This window comes from Podarcis raffonei, chromosome 14 (genome assembly GCF_027172205.1).
Source record: "Podarcis raffonei isolate rPodRaf1 chromosome 14, rPodRaf1.pri, whole genome shotgun sequence".
NCBI classification, from domain to species: Eukaryota; Metazoa; Chordata; class Lepidosauria; order Squamata; family Lacertidae; genus Podarcis; species Podarcis raffonei.
In genome coordinates this window covers 25,444,105-25,458,636 of record NC_070615.1, presented here as the reverse complement: position 1 = coordinate 25,458,636, position 14,532 = coordinate 25,444,105, and the positions used below count along the sequence as shown (strand labels likewise).

The window sequence follows — 14,532 nt, the reverse complement described above, 5'->3', positions numbered from 1 at the left end:
AATCCAGTGCAGTGCACAAAACCAAAGCGACTAAAAGCCAGAGGCAGCAGTTCTGGTCTATTTAAATAAAGAAGAAATCCAATCTCTTTATTAGGAGCATCTGAAAATAAGTTTTCCAAGTTCATTGGATTCTGTTAGGCAAACAGAGTTCAAAAGGGAAAGAATTGAAGACTGTGATTTGGTCCCCTGGCAGAGGTGGTTTTAGGAGTGATCTTTTCCCAACCCATCAGGAGTAACTTGAGAATTGGATCTGTTAGTTGTTGAAAAATGGAAGCAGGAGACTGACATTGCAGCTAGCTGTCCGGCTCAGAGGAGACGGGAATAGACAAAACGCTGTCATTTGTTACTTGATTAGTATCTTGATTTTGGATGGCATGCCAGAGCCGTTATCAATTATTAAATAAAGAAGAGAAATAAATTGACAGAGATATACACAACACCGCTTTCCCACATAAATACAGTTGTAATGTATCATCTTTTGACATTTTAATGACAACTCTGTTGCACTTTATGTCATCCACGTACTACAGAAGTTCCCCTCCCAACCTCTCTCCATCAGGCAAGACTAATGCCTTTCATCACATATGGAAAATTAAAACAACCAAATGCAGCTAGTCTCCAGAAACGTGTTGCCAATGGCAAAAGGAACTGCTCTAGTTGGTTTCAGGGTTGAAACGACAATCTTAGGAATTGTGCAATGCAATCCTATGAATGTTCATTCAGGAGTAAGCCCCACTGGGTTTAGTGAGGCTTGCTCCAAGTTAAGTGTTTTAGGATTTCAGCCAAAGATTCACCAAACCCCAATTCTGGAAATCCAAGAACCCTTTGCTCTGAAGATAATTTAGCAGAATGTCCTGGTGCCTGTCTGCAAGTCATCAGGGTGCATTTTCCATTTTTGTCACTAGGAGTCACTGTTTCACTAATACAGTAAAGATAAGCTATATGATGGGGAGTTTCCTTTGCCCAGATGCAACAGACACAAATCCACTCAAGTCCGTGATAACAACATAAGCAGATTGTCTTCAAAATAAACAAGAAATTAAGTGTTTCCCTACAAAACAACAACGTAAACAAATCCCTCAATTTATTGGAAGGATTCAAGTAGTGGAACATGAAATTACAAGACCAGCTTATGAACATTACTGGTTGTATAGAAATATTTTGCTTGCCATAGCTCTTTGTTTTTGCTGCCATGTGTTTAAGAGTCAACTTTACACTTTATCTCTGGATTAAATTGTTTTACTGTCAAACCAAGCTGCATATTACTTTCATTTTAATTGCAGCCTGACCCTGACACATGCTTAAGCCCTTGGAAATCAATGGTCTTAGGCATAGCTAAGTCTGCATAGAATTGCAGCCTTAAGCTCCAGTTCTATGCATATGTGCTAGAGGATAAACCCCATTGCATTAAATAGGACCTACTTCTGAGTAAACTGTCTGGAACTGAGCTGTTGATTTTTTTAAATTTTAGTTTCCCAAACTGCCATTAAGATCAGGAAGTTTGATAGATGGTTTAATATTACTTTCTTCTATTACCAACAGCAAATCAGAATGTTGGAGGCATTGCATGGATGGAGCTTTTATTTTTATTGGATTTTTTAAAAAAATCTCTTTCTCCTAAGTAGTCCAGGGTAGTTTATGTGGTTCTAATCCCCTCATTTATTCCGCACAACAACCTTGTTTGGTAGATTTGGCTCAGAGAAGGTGCTTGGTCCAAGATTGCCCTGTGAGCATTGGGGCTGATCAGGAATTGGAACCAGAATCTTTCCTGTTCTAGTCAAACTACTATGTCCCACTGGCCCTCACAGCCTTTGTACCTCAGTTGTTCCAAACACAGCAGCCAACAACTCGGGTGGATGGACTGGCTATAATATGGGAAATGAATCCAGATAATGTGCTTTAACTCATGTATCTCCCCACAAGGGCCTTTACCTTTTTCCAGGCAATGCCTGACTATTCATGTAAACCACTTCAGAATTAGGTCCACCTTAGTTAGGAGGAGAAAGTGCTGGTTGATTATCACACCCGCCCCCCTGGGACCTTTCTCTCTTGAATTTTAATGCACATCCTTGAGCCTCTAAGGAAAACTCTTCTTATCTCATTTGTACCGCAAATGACAACTGGAAAGAGTTCAATGGAGGTCGATTGCCTCCTCATTTAATTTCTCATGATCGGTGGCTAAAAAGGAATCCATCAATTTCACCTCAACATCACAGCTCAAGAATGTGAGGGCAAGGGAGCATTCTTCCATTTGTAGGTGGACTTTTATATACTCAGCAAAGCAACCAAACCTATTCGGGAAACAGCCATGGCCCAGCCTGTCAGGAATGGGTGTGCAGACCTTTAAATTTTGGAACTTCTCCGTTGTACTGTTGGTCAAATATGGGCCTATCTGAACTAGATGTGAAACCCAGATTCCCCCTCTTCTGCACAATGAAACACTCCTCAGATTTCAGTACAAGGCTACCCTCTCCTTCCAAGTTACAGCCTTTTTTAAATGCTGTCCTTAATACCTTAGAAGCTATAACTTGCTTTTATGGGAAACCATAGTGAAATGAGCATTATAAACTACAGGAGCAAATAAAATAAAATCTGAATGGCAGATGATATTCATGCCTCTTTATCTAAGACTATAGAAATAGAAAAAAATTATTTCATGGACCCTAGAAAAAAAAGAGAGAAAGCAATGAGCAAGCTTTTAAAATAAAATAATTTATAACAGCTATAACACATAAATCACTCTTGGTTGGCATGGAATAGTTGTTAAATTGTGGTGGCTTGGTGTAAAATGGAGAGTGAATGGGGAATTGCATTTGTGTGATTTCTTATTTTTTAAAAATGCAACACCTGAAGGCTCTTGGCTGACTAAACATGTAACTATGGGTAGGGGTGGGGACAACTCCCATGCACTGTTGGTTATGTGTGTGAACTGCTGCTTTTTCCATGGTGTGGTTAATGCACTGTGCTTCAGCACCCTGGATAGTTCATTATACCTCTGCTAATGCTGGCTGCTGTTCCTCCTTTGCCTCACCTATCCCAAGTTGTATCCAGTGTTAGTCATACTCAGAGTAGACCCATTGAAATTAAAGACCATTACTTACTTTGGTCCATGAACTTTAATGGGTGTACTTTAAGCAGAGGCGGTTGGCTAGAACCTTATATCTATCTCATCTCTTTTCTAAGCCCATTCTAAACCATCTCCCAATTCCTTTCAAAACCCGCTTCTTGGATAAATAGTAAGTTATGCAAAGCAAATGCATGTCAATATGACTAATTCTACATGTGCATCTCATTTCCAGAATTTGGATTTTCGTGGTGAATATTTTTTTATTTTTGCACAGTACATACAGCCTCCATCTGTTCTTTGTGTTTTCTTCCAGAGAGGCATAAAAACATAGTTTATGCTGACAAACCTCTAAGCATGCCGGTGAAAACTATGATGCACTCACCCATCACAAGGATGAAGCTTACAGAAGCAAGTTGATAGATTTATTTGCTGATCACTCAAGAAAAGGAAGGAATGAACTGTGTCATCCTGCTTGCATTTTTACAGAAGGCATTTGCTCATGCAGAAAGACGATCGGCATTACACCAAGGTGCTCTGAGTTTTTTTGTTTTGTTTTTTTGCAGACTCCTGGTTGAACTGGCAAAGGCACATGAAGGTCAAATGACTTGCCGGAGGTTATCCATTGATCTGAGTGTTTTTGGCAGGATGGCAGCCAAATCTTCATGCTCATCCTGGTGCATTGCCCATCAGCTGTCAGTGCAGGATTCTGTTCTCTTCAGTCTGTATTTCATTTGTAAAACAAAATGGGCTTCACACCATTTGGTAATAATTTAATAGACGGCACATTAAAAATCCAGAGGACATGTGTATGATTGCTTTACAGCACATCAGCAAAATGCCACTATCGTGCACAGGAAATGCAGTGTTTGGAGTAAAGCTGAGATTCAACACATTCATTCTAGCATCAATCTCAAGCAGAGGCAAGGCAGAACAAGCAGAGGCAAGACAGTTCCTTGGACAGCTCCATGCAGGGCTCAGGGACTGCTCAGATGTTGCTTCAGCACCAGTTATTTAGATTAAGCCTCAGACTGCAGCTCCCTCTCAGTAGTTAGCTCTGCCTTCACTTCAAGGGGCCTAGATTTCTCTAGCAACCTTTGAATCCGACAAGGTGAGTGAGACTCTGGGACTCCTGTGATGGAGCCCTTTGAGTCAGATGAGGGTCTTCAGGTCAGAGGGGAACTGGGTCCACAGATTCTACTTGCAGAAGTGCTTTCAGTAGGTTAGGGGCTTCTGGAACTGATCAGAGGGCAGTTCCCTCTCCCACTCTGAATCCCATTTCCCAAAGAAGGTGAATCTGACCCCAAGGTCATGACATTTCATCCTCTTGAAAAGCTATTTCTTCTTTCATTGTCGTCGTCTTCTTTGGTGATCACTCATAGCTGAGTAAGATTCTATAAACACGGTTTTAACAGTGGGTTCGTAAGTGACTGTGGAGGCCAATTCTGGATCCACACGTCCTTCCACAGTGGGAACATAGGTTTCTGGATGGGAGTTGATCATGGTGAGGGTTTGCCTAGCGTGCCTTCCTCTTATCGCATCTCTCCCTTTAATCCTGAGTTTGAGCATCTTCAAAGCCCATGACACCTTCCATAAACATGTTTAAAAACATTGTTTATGATCATACCCTGTCAGTGGCCAACAACAAACTGAAAGGGTGGTATTTATACTGGAGTAATGATATCAAGATGAAACAATTAATTAAATCAACTAAGGAGTGATTTAATTCTGAACAGAACATAAATTATTTTAAACAAAGAAACAGAAGTGTGAAATCCTCAGCTGCACAAGTCCTGTTGAAATAAATGGGAGCTGTGCAAGAGTCCTGCTTCCCAAATATATTTTGCTTGCCTTTTTCACTCTGTGGCTTACCGTATTTTTCGCACCATAGGACGCACTTTTTCCCTCCTAAAAAGCAAGGGAAAATGTGTGTGCGTCCTATGGAGCGAATGCAGGCTTTCGCTGAAGCCTGGAAAGTGAGAGGGGTCGGTGCGCACCGACCCCTCTCGCTCTCCAGGCTTCAGGAAGCTATCCGCTAGCCGTGGGAGACCCAGCTCTCCCACGGCTAGCGGAGCGCTGCATTAATCCCGAAGCTTGGGGCGTGCGGAGCTCAGCGCGCCCCAAGCTTCTGGGTGCCGGCAAGGTCTCCGCTAGGCCGTCTAGACCTTGCCGGCACCCAGAAGCTTGGGGCGCGCTGAGCTCCGCAGCCCCAAGCTTCGGGATTAGCGCTCCGCTAGCCGTGTCTAGGCTGCGGATAGCAGCCTGCTTCCCGGAGCGTCGGGCGCCCTGAAAGCAGAGCGCCCGGCGCTTCGGGAACACATCCGCAGCCTAGGCAACCCTGCGGGAGATCCCGCAGGGATGTCTAGGCTGCGGATAGCAGCCTGCTTCCCGGAGCGTCGGGCGCCCTGAAAGCAGAGCGCCCGGCGCTTCGGGAACACATCCGCAGCCTAGGCAACCCTGCGGGAGGTCCCGCAGGGATGTCTAGGCTGCGGATAGCAGCCTGCTTCCCGGAGCGTCGGGCGCCCTGAAAGCAGAGCGCCCGGCGCTTCGGGAACACATCCGCAGGGTGGGGAGCCCTGCAGGAGTTCCCCGCAAAGCTCCCCACGCTGCGGATAGCAGCCTGCCGCCCGGTGGGCGGGGCGCCCTGAATCAGAGCGCCCCTCGCGCCAGGCAGACATCCGCAGCGTGGGGAGCCCTGCAGGAGTTCCCCGCAAGGCTCCCCAAGCTGCGGATAGCAGCCTGCCGCCCGGCGGGCGGGGCGCCCTGAATCAGAGCGCCCCTCGCGCCGGGCAGACATCCGCAGGGTGGGGAGCCCTGCAGGAGTTCCCCGCAAGGCTCCCCAAGCTGCGGATAGCAGCCTGCCGCCCGGCGGGCGGGGCGCCCTGAATCAGAGCGCCCCTCGCGCCGGGCAGACATCCGCAGGGTGGGGAGCCCTGCAGGAGTTCCCCGCAAGGCTCCCCAAGCTGCGGATAGCAGCCTGCCGCCCGGCGGGCGGGGCGCCCTGAATCAGAGCGCCCCTCGCGCCGGGCAGACATCCGCAGGGTGGGGAGCCCTGCAGGAGTTCCCCGCAAGGCTCCCCAAGCTGCGGATAGCAGCCTGCTGCCCGGCGGGCGGGGCGCCCTGAAGCAGTGCGCCCCGCGCGCCAGGCAGACCTCAGGCAGCCCCACAAGCTCGGGGGACAGCAGGGAGGCGCAGCGCCACTATCCCGCTGTTCCTCGACCTGGTTCGGTTTCCCTGACCTGCTTTTGGGGGGGAAATAAAGGGAAAAATTTTTCCCTTTATTTCCCCCCAAAAAAACTAGGTGCGCCCTATGGTCCGGTGCGTCCAATCGTGCGAAAAATACGGTACCTTCCAAGGATTTTAAGAACGTTCCTCCATCTTTTGTTTCCCTTCATCCTATTGAGTTGTCTTTTTCTCCTCCCCACTCACCCTGTTTTCCACTGCGTGGCTCCTCATGTGTCAGATAATTAAAAAAATGGAAATTGCAAAACACAAGGCTGGAGAAGGTAGCAGAAATCCATACTGGTTGAGGTCCTCTTGAATATTAAAATGACTTTACTTTTGAGAGCATAGCAAATTCCAGCCTTGACAATTTCATTTTGAAAACTGTTTATGCTCACAAAAGTCCATAACAACAACATTTCCATTATGTTCTTGCAGGATTTTCTTGTGGTCTTTACTTTTGTGAGTCAGCTTTTATTATTGTTCAGCACTGATGTCGAGCAATGCAAATGCAAAACAGGAAAAGCTTTGCGGTAAAGATATTGCTGTTTTCTCAAAGTACAAAGGTGTCTGTCGGCCTGCAGCCCTGATGTTTTCTCCTCCCGACCTGCCTCAATAATGCAAACTAGCAGCAGTGGAATTTATTCTCCTGAGACCGTAATCTTCATTTACCTGCTACCAAGGTACTCTACCTGACTATATTTAGATTTCTTTTGAATGTTATCTCAAGAGTCTAGAGCAGATTATAGTATATCATCATCTCTTTTTATCTTCACAAAGGCTGTGGGAGGGAGAGGTAGTGGTTTGCCAGAATCCATGCAAATCAGCTGCATCTCCCATGTCCAGACTAGCCAGGGCACCACAATGTCTCTGCAGGGCAATTAGTGAATTCCCATCTCTGGTTTCTGTCCCTCTCTTTGGACTTTCTCTGTAGAAGCTGGGTGCATTCAAACAATCTCCCCCTCCATTGATCTTGCATTAGGAACAGCTATTTTCATTTAAACAGCTGTGGGGAGTCTGGAACACTGACCTAAAAGGAAGTCAAATTTATTTGAGGCTGATTTTATTCTCATGCTTTATTGTCCCATTGAACATTAAGTGGAAGGGATACATGCAGGCACACATTCATGCACACGCACATTCTGCCATTGGGATAAGTAATGCAAATGAATTATATAAACAATTTTTCATACGTAGAATAATTTATCATTTCCCCAAGATCTAGGTTTTCAAATAATTTAGGCCTTTTGGAAGGAAATAAGGTAGGCAAAATTACACCACAGGGTCTGAAAACAAGGAGAATGCAGAAAAGGCAAGGACCTATGAGAAGGAGAGGGCTTTTTCTGTGGCAGCTCCTAAACTGTGGAACCTCCACTCCACAAAGATGCACCTAGCACTTTTGTTACCCACTTTCCACTGTGTGCTTTCTAACCTGACGTTTGACAGAAAAGGTATTATTGGGCGACCCACCTCTTCTGTTTTGCTTAGCTTATATTGTGCTGCATTTGTTTGGAATTGCTTCACTTGTTTTTAATTTTACGATTATGAAACCCATCTTATGGTGAAATAAGAAATCTAATAAATAAATATGAGACCACCAACAGGAAGGTGCCATATACTGAAAGAGACCATTGTCCCTCTAACTCAGTGTATTGTCCACACTGGCAGTGGCTATCTAGGGTTTTAGGCAGGGTACTTTCCTTCCTGGAGATGCCTGGGATTGTACCTGGAACCCCCTGCATGCACAGTGAATACTCTCTTACCACTAAGCCACAGCACTTCCCCTTAAGCTGCAGCCTTTCCACCGAGCCTATAGGGCAGGCATGGCCAAACTTGGCCCTCCAGCCGCTTTGGGACTACAACTCCCATCATCCCTAGCTAACAGGACCAGTGGTCAGGGATGATGGGAATTGTAGTCCTAAAACAGCTGGAGGGCCAAGGTTGGCCATGCCTGCTCTAGGGCTTACCAATCAAGGTTGGCAGTTCGAAACCCTGTGACGAGGTGAGCTCCCATTGCTCTGTCCCAGCTCCTGCCAACCTAGCAGTTTGAAAGCATGCTAGTGCAAGTAGATAAATAGGTACCACTGTGGAGGGAAGGTAAACGGCATTTCCATGTGCTCTGGCTTCCATCACGACGTTCCATTGTGCCAGAAGTGGTTTAGTTATGCTGGCCACATGATGCAGAAAGCTGTCTGCAGACAAACGCCGACTGAAAGCAAGATGAGCACCGCAACTCCATAGTTGCCTTTGGCTGCACTTAACCGTCCAGGGGTCCTTTACCTTTACACTTCCAGATCACCTGAAATCCCCTTCACCTCCCTTGTTGTAAACTCCGTGATAATTTTGCATACAGTTAGAACAATCTCCCCACCCCCCACCCCCATGTAGATCTTTTTTCCCAGTGGCATATACTTCTACAGAGGAAAAGCACGACACTGGAATCCATTGCACTTCTTAATGAAGACAGATGGTTTACCTGGCAGCTCCCCTTCGCGCCTTCTGTCTCAGGGCAAGCAGATTGAAAGGGAGGAGGGGCAGAACCAGGGGGGTCACATGGAACCCACAGTCGGACCGAAGATCCACAGAGAATGGCGCCCTGGAGGAGCAAAAATAAAATAAAGAGAAGAAAAAAGAACTTATCAAAAATAAAGGTAACCATGAACCATTGTTCTGACACAGGCAGCCTCAGACTATTCTCACATGCTTCTTCTTTTCAAGCAACCTGCCTGCTTTCAAGAGCAGGCAATCTGCTCTTCTCCCTGTGTGTAGGAGGAGGAAACATGCTTCAAAACCGTCTAAATGCAGCTGCTTCTTATATAAAACTCAAAACATGCAGTTTAAAGACTTTGACAAAAGTGACAACGTAAGTGGAGCAGCAGCTGTTCCCGAGAGAGGGGGAAGTGAACCCCAAAATGTCCCAGTTGACCAACTGCCAGGGGACCCTTGTTCCTTTAGCTGCCACAAAAAATGTGAAATTCTCCTGCCTTTTTCCCACTTAGTTTGCATTTGCTGGGCCCTGGGGTCATATGGAAACCTATGCCTGGAAGGTGGAGCTGGAGACAGATGCAGAGCAAAGTTTTAAGAAGGTGGAGACCCTCTGAAGCAGAATCAGTTCTACTCAGTTGATTAGGCATTAGCATCAGGCCTGGCCCATCCAGCAATTGCACCCCACTGAATTCCCTTCTGTGCCTGAAGAGGACCCTGAAGCCTGACCAGTTCTGCAAGTTTCCAAGCTCCAGGAATGAATCTTCATGCTAGACAGTGAGTAAAACTACTGTTATTTTCAGGGCATGACTTGAACATTTTCAACTGTCATGGCTTTGCTCAGGGAGTCTGTCAGGGTCTTAATCTGAGGCAGGCTGATTTGGGGGGGGGGGCGGTGTTGGCTGAAACACTGAGGTCAGACTCAAAAGGCTAAAAGGTTTCTCAGGAAGTCAGAGTGGAAACACACAGATATCCCTCCTCACAAAAAGCATAAAGTGCACCTCCAGAAAGAAAGTGTCACACCTCTGTCCTGCGCATGGGCCTCCCCCATAGGCATCAAGTTGGTCACTGTGCGAAGAGGGTGCTGGACTAGATAGGTATTTAGCAGGACTCTTCTTAGAACACCTTTGCATAAGATTTGCTTATGCTGATTTATAAGAGCAGATGGGGAACAAGACTGTGACCAGGTCTCAGCTAGATTGGTAAAGAAAAAGTGTTTTATATGTGTTGTATGTGCGATATAACACTTTTGACACTAGATGGCGCTGTGGAGTCCTGCCTTTCCCTACCGGATTTCCCTTTATGAGTTCGCAACATGTAACTGAATCGCTCCTTTGACGTGTCTAGATCCAGCCCTGGTGATCTGTGCGCCTGCTTAGTCTGCTGTCAGGTGCTAATTAAATGGGAAACTCCTGCTCTCCCTTCTTAGGGCTTTTAAATCTTTAAACTGGGCAGCCTTCAAATTTATATTTCTTCAAAATAGTATTAAGTAGTAGAACCAGGAGGCAGGGGGCGGCTGCTACCTTTCTGCATATCACTGAATCTATTATTCAGGTTGAGAACTTCCAAGATGCTGAAGCAGGTGTATTCCTAATCCTTTGCTCTGGATAACAACCTTCCCACAGGGACTTTCTTCAAGGGCACCTCTCTCTTAGACCTCAGCAGCTGGCCTTCTTTGATTCTCCTCTATACTTTCAACAATCACTCTTCACAGCCACCATTCTCTGTTACCTGTTCCGAGTGCTTCAGAGGGAAGAAAGTCTCACTTATGTTCACACTCAACAAGAGAGCATGAACAGTATCTGGAAAGGCAGCCAGGTAGGTAGAATGAGAACATAAGATGAGCCTGCTGGATCAGGCCAATGGCCCATCTAGTCCAGCATCCTGTTTTCACAATGGCCAACCAGATGCCTGTGGGAATTACTAATAGCTTCCTCTTACATTTCCCCCGTGGCGGCTTGTACCTGCACAACTGGCAGGGTGGAAAGCGGAGACGGGTGGGTAGTCAAAGCCAGAGCCAGTAGTGGGTGGAGCCACTGCCTGGCTGCTTTTAAGAAGGCAGGCAGGTGGGGACTAACTGGGAGCTTTTTGAGATGGGTGGGGCAATGCCCAGTTCACCCTAATGAACAAGCCTCAACTGCCATTTCCTATGCTCATTCATGTGCTTAATCTCCACAGCACATGGTCCTGATTGTGCACCTTTGGTCTGAAATATACAGATGAAGACCTTGTTTTTTTGCTTGAGCAAAAACTCTGCGTAAAGTCAGCCACAGTGTGTTTGAAAGGGGGTCTGCGTTTTATTTTGTTTCCTTTGGTCTCAGCGCCTAAATCTAATATATGTTATTTGATTTGGATCCTTTGGATTAGTAAAAGGGGATTGGCTATAAAGGGGGCCGGCATCATTATTCAGTGTTATTAATGATGTTGTCAACCCTTAGATTTCCCCAAACTAGAAAACTCATAAATTTTACTTATGGGGGGAGTGGGTGGAATCTCAGAATGATCTAACAAATATATAAATTCTTTAAAGTATTTAATATGTGTTAAGAGGACAGCATGATAAATTCAATATTGAAAACCAATATCAGGTTTACAATTATTTGCCATTTATCATCCCTGATTGCGCAGACAGTATCTTATTGAAAAGAATAAAGTGATTCATAAAGAGAGTTCTATTACAGAAGAAAGCAACCAAAAAGAGAGAGGGGAGGAACAGTCAAAAATATCTTGTTTTTCTCTCCTACCATTATTGTCAGCTGCTATTTGCTCTTTTGAGAAAGGAACCGTGTGAGCTTAATCGCCTGCACTTTGATATTAGAGATACGATAAATTTATAAAGGGAGGAACCATCTCATTTTCTGAACAGCATTCTGACAGCACATTTTTCTTTAAATATCTGATTTTCTACTTATGGAGGAAAACAGACAGCTCTGTGCCATCTTTGTCTTTACAAGCTTGAGTTATTTGAAGTTTAGTACATTTGTGGGGGGCCTTGTTTCCCTTCCCCGCCTGCCCCATGAGATTGTCATTCTGTTACTGGTGGAATATGTGGAAGAAACCAAACTCCAGCAGTTAAATTGCACATGATAAGACAGGAGAGGGTACCATTGGGGGAGGGCAGGGCACCCCATCCTTGTGTTTCAGAGACCGCATCTGGTAATTTCTGGAGTACAGCTATTGCCTACTGTCTCACTGGTCTACACTTTGGATGAATGCCAACAATGGCATTGGCCTATGCACCAGGTTTGTACGCCAAAGGTGTAAACCCCTTCGCTTCATATGTAAAGATTTGCAGAGGGGGCTTTGTGTATGTAACAGTGCCCAGGAGAGGACCTTCTCTGTGGCACCCCTTAAATTGTCGAACTTCCTTCCCACAGTGCTGTGTCTAGCAACTTTCAACACATTGTTTGTTATGTGTTGGGGTGCCAGAGTTTTGTGGGTGCAAGGCACCCATAATCTTTAGAATTCACAAAAGTCAGAATTAATCAAGGTTTGATTAAACGGTGCCAAGCACAGAAATTCTTGGGTTTAGCTTCTGCTAACGAGCCAGACTAGCCTAGACACAGAGCATGGCTTTTTGCTGTTCTTTGAATCCAGTGCTATGCTTACAGAGGAAGGCAAACCCCCTTGAAATGTGAATGTTCTGAACTCTCCCCATCTAGGTTCAGGTTATCTATCTGTGTAAATAAACCAGGTACCATAAAGATACCACAGTTTCTGCTGTGCCTTATTCCCAAAAGGAAACACAGGCCCTGGGTAAGCACCCAGAACCCCTGAAGTCTCTTGCGTCACCCTTTGGAGATTGGGGTGGTGTATAACAATATGCTGAACAGCGAAAGGGGCACAACATGGCTCCTTCTATTGGCCAGAGAAGGAGCAGCTGCAAAGAGCTTGCTTCTTCCTACCCCACCTGCTTGAATGACCACCCAGTTACCTCTGGCTGTTGCCCTGGGACTGCAGAAACAATACACAAATAAATAATGCACCCTGCCATAGTCCCTATTCAAAGGTAGTGGGATGTGAGAGCAGGACTCAATTCTGTATTCCAGGTGAGAGCAGGCTACAATTTGGGGCATGATTTATTGGTGCTGAAATAAGTGATTCTGCACAGGTGAGATCTGGGCTCACAAGTAGGATGTGTTTGGGGACAGTGAATAATTGCGTGTAATTTTTTTTGCTGCAGTTAATATGTTTTGCTCTTTGGCAGTTTAAATTAGGGTTATCAGCTCTAACACTCCTGGTACTGCAGGCCTTTAAATAGGAAATTGATTTGAAACCTTTTGAAACCTTTTCTGTCTTAATTCTGCTATTAGCAAGCGCTCTATCATTTGTTGGTTAGTGCATGTCTCTATGGCAGTGTGGATGGGGGCGCCCCAGTTGTCAGCGTAAGTGGCAGGGTATGTTACAGTGATGGGAGGATGATGTTCTGAATAGATACTTAAGAACTGTCCCTCCTCTCATCTAAGGGAACCTCAGTTGCCCTGTCAATGGACCATTGAAATTGCTGGTGCTAAATGCCAGGTCAGTGAAAGGGAAATTTAGCTTCCAGGACTTGTTCCTGAATCAGGGGACCAACCTGGTCTACATAATTAAGATATGGTACCGTGAGACTGGCAGGTAGGCTCATCCCCAGACATTTTGCTGACTGAGGTGAATGACAGGATGGCATCCACTTCCACATTCCACTTAAAGAAGTGGACTGGATTGGCAACTGAAGCTTGCTTCAATGTGTGCCTCTAACACACCTGAGAACAGCAAACTCTTTTTGGAGATGCAAGGCAAGTTGTGTGCCACATGCAGTTCTGTCCCCCAATAGTTGGGAACACCTAGAGACTCAGGAGGAACAACCAGAAGACTGCCACCGTCTTCAGCATCTGCCACCTGAGGCAGTCGCTTCACTCTGTCTAATGGTAGGGCCAGGCCTGCAGGAAGGGTTGGCCTGTCTCAGTCATAGGTTTTCAGCATCCTGTCAGCACAGCATCAGCATAGGTAGGGAGTCAAGGAAGCAGAGTTTCTGTCTTTTATCTGAGCTCCATCTTCTTCTACAGGTTCAGCAGAGATCCAATTTTAAGAGACGGTGTTGTACCTCCTACCCTGCTTCCTAACAGACTTCCCTGCCTAAGCAGGTGGAGGAGGTCTTGAAGTGTTGGGCAATTAAAACATCAGTGGTAGAGCATTTCATGCTACCTATATGGTGGACCACTTGCTTGACATGCTGGCACATGTGTAGGTGAAAATTCCCTTACCAGGAAGAGCTAGACTTAAGCTTATACAGGCTTCTCTGCAGCCATAGGGGATCAATTAACCACTAGAGGGTGGAAGTGTCATCAATATATTGATAACACCCATCTCTATTTCTCTTTTCTAACTTAACCAGGTAAGGAAGCTGACACTCTGAACAGGTGTTTGTGATCAGTAGTGGACTGGGTAAGGAGGCTAGCAAACCAAAGCGAATTTCGGACAGTATGGCACTCTTGATGATTGGCAGCTCAGTTGATCCTGGAGTTAATGTTTGGCTGCATTTGAAATCAAGTTTGTATTAATCGGTGTACTTTGGTAGTATGGTATGTATTCTGATACGTTGCAACTTGTCCTGTGACCATGTGGTGAAGGGTGGGAAATAAATCACTAAATAAATGAAATTACCACTGCAATCAAATTCCCTTCCTCCACGAGCTTGGACTTTCCTCTGACGGTCCCAAAGTAGTAAAATAAGAAGCTGCATTTTACTAACCCACACAGTGGTCCATGTAGCTCAGTGT

The 14,532-nt window shown here is 45.6% G+C and overlaps 1 long non-coding RNA gene across 2 annotated transcripts in view; it reads left to right on the top strand.

Moving 5' to 3' along the window:
• Positions 1-14,532, top strand: part of LOC128402041 (uncharacterized) — a 15,636-nt gene extending 1,104 nt beyond the window's left edge. Inside the window, exons 1-5 of one of the 2 annotated variants that reach the window (XR_008327588.1) lie at positions 86-656; positions 3,381-4,175; positions 6,725-6,969; positions 8,707-9,547; positions 14,148-14,532. This is a non-coding gene — a long non-coding RNA (uncharacterized LOC128402041). Of the gene's footprint in view, positions 1-85; positions 657-3,380; positions 4,176-6,724; positions 6,970-8,706; positions 9,548-14,147 lie in introns of those variants that run through there. The other variant, XR_008327589.1, reaches the window with a different exon arrangement.